The sequence below is a fragment of the Trichosurus vulpecula genome, chromosome 2, assembly GCF_011100635.1.
Source record: "Trichosurus vulpecula isolate mTriVul1 chromosome 2, mTriVul1.pri, whole genome shotgun sequence".
Lineage (NCBI taxonomy): Eukaryota > Metazoa > Chordata > Mammalia > Diprotodontia > Phalangeridae > Trichosurus > Trichosurus vulpecula.
Genome location: NC_050574.1, coordinates 453,991,042 through 453,993,235, shown reverse-complemented (window position 1 = coordinate 453,993,235; position 2,194 = coordinate 453,991,042). Strand labels below are relative to the sequence as shown.

Sequence of the window (2,194 nt, the reverse complement as noted above, 5' to 3'; positions counted from 1 at the left end):
GACTAGTCTGTTTGATTTAGTCTGACACTAAATGTTATAGAAAGGCTGAGGAGCCACAATAGCTCCCTACTGGTGGTAGGGCATGCAAATCAAGTGTATAGAATTCAAATACATAATTGGTTGTTGCGGCTTACAGCAATTGGCCATTCATTGAGCTTTATTCTTTTTTTTTTAGAGTCTTCTGTGTATTTATTGTTTTACAGCAGAATGCCCAACACAGATCATCATAACTGCCAAATAGCTGTGCAAAATAGTATATATAGTGCTTAAGTACAAATGGGAGACATGATTTTTTTAAATAAATACTTAAACACAAATTTATAGTCCTACAAAAGAGCATTTAAACTAGATGGTCTAAGTTGATCTGCCTCCTTGGACCCACGGTAACTGTTATTTTCCCCAAAACCAATAGAATCAGTATACGGAATTATCATCAGTTCCACTGTGTGAATAATGGATCACAATAAACAAGTCCCTTTTTCTAAGAGCTTTTCCTGGCTCCCCTACAAACATGATCTGGCCTGGATAAAAAGACAACAGGAATTTCTTGAAGGTCAATGGTCCAAAATGCTAAGTATGGTTAAGTATTCTACATGATCTATATTCACTGGTTCCTTTTTATGTTAGGATGTACTTAGATGACTTTCTTCAATTCATCATACAGGACAAGCACGAAAGCTCCACCCATGCCTCTAAGAACATTGGACCAGGCACCCTTGAAGAAAGCTTTGCCACCCTCATCTTTAGCAATCTTCTTCCAGCAGTCAATTGTCCCAGCATACAGGATATCAGCTCCTTTGTGCCCAGACTGCATCATCATTCGCCCGCCTTACTGTATCAAAAGGATAGGAAACCACCCTGGCTACAGCAGTCACTGTCTGGGAGATCATCCAGCTGATCACAATGTGAGTATTCTTGGGATCTGGGAGCATGCCTTTTGCTGTATCATAGATTCCAAAATAAGCTGCTCTATAGATAATGATATCCTGCACTGAGACATTGAAACCTTGATACAAGCCACGAATTCCATCAGACTTGGTGATTTTCGCAAGGCAGTCTCCCAGGCCTTTGAATTCTCTCTCAGTGCCAGATTTCCCAACATCAGCTGCCAAGCGGGTTCTCGCAAAATCCAAGGGGTAGACAAAGCAGAGAGAAGTGGCTCCAGCTGCACCACCAGAGGCAAGATTGCCAGCAAAATACCTCCCAAACTGTTTGTGCTTGTCCACTCCTCCCAAAAACACCTGCTTGTACTTATCCTTAAAGGCAAAGTTAAAGGCCCGGGTGGGGAAGTATCTGATGACATTTGCTAAGTTGCCCCGCCAGAAGGAAAGCACCCCTTGTTCCTTTGGAATTTGGACCGTACATTCCATTATACTTTTGTACTACCTATCTGCAGCAATTTGTTTACTTTCATGCTGCATCTGCCATAGTAGCCTAACTCTCGATGGGGGCCACCGCAGTCTTAGAGATGGCAGCGGCGATGCCACCAGCCAGGAAGTCCTTGGTGAAGAAGATGGCCTGTTCTGTCATGGTTACAGAGGGGGAAGGTGTCGGAGGGTGCCAGTGAGAGAGGGCCGAAAGCTGGGGCCAGTGAGCCTTATTCTAAGGTGGAGAGAGGGCACTCCAGCAAAAAAGCGCTGCCGTGTCACAGCACTCATTTTTGGTCTTCCAATGAAGGATAAATGACCACTTCTCCTCTGGGATGATGTTATAAAAGACATTCCTTTGATTGATTATTTTTATTGCTATCTTTTCCCCACATTACCTTCATTTACCAATATACAAGATGTCCCCAAAGTCTTAGTGTAACTTTAAGTTTCGATAGTTTAAAACTGAACTAAGACTTGGGAAACCTCTCCATTACATCAATACTACGTACATAATTACATTACATAATATTCCATTATATTCAGGAACTACAATTGCTTTGGTCATTCCCCAATTTCTTTGTTATGTAGACAGGCTTCTTGCTCAGGTATGTGTTAGACTAGATGGCCTCTGATGTCCCTTCCTTCTATGACATTTGGCACTTATGGCAGTTATCACTGTAAGAACGTACAGCTAACTTTCTGTATTTCTAAAGCTGTTGGTGGTACTAAGGAGTGTGCTGGCTTTTCACTGGCTCTCCTTCTTATGTTATACCTTCTTAGTTAGCAATTTAACTGGATTAGAGGAAAGGTAATAATAGTAGAAG

The 2,194-nt window shown here is 41.9% G+C and overlaps 1 pseudogene; it reads right to left on the bottom strand.

Annotated features, from left to right (window-relative positions):
* Positions 1–633: 633 nt before the first annotated feature.
* Positions 634–1,530, bottom strand: LOC118838005 (annotated as a pseudogene).
* Between the last annotated feature and the right edge of the window lie 664 nt (positions 1,531–2,194).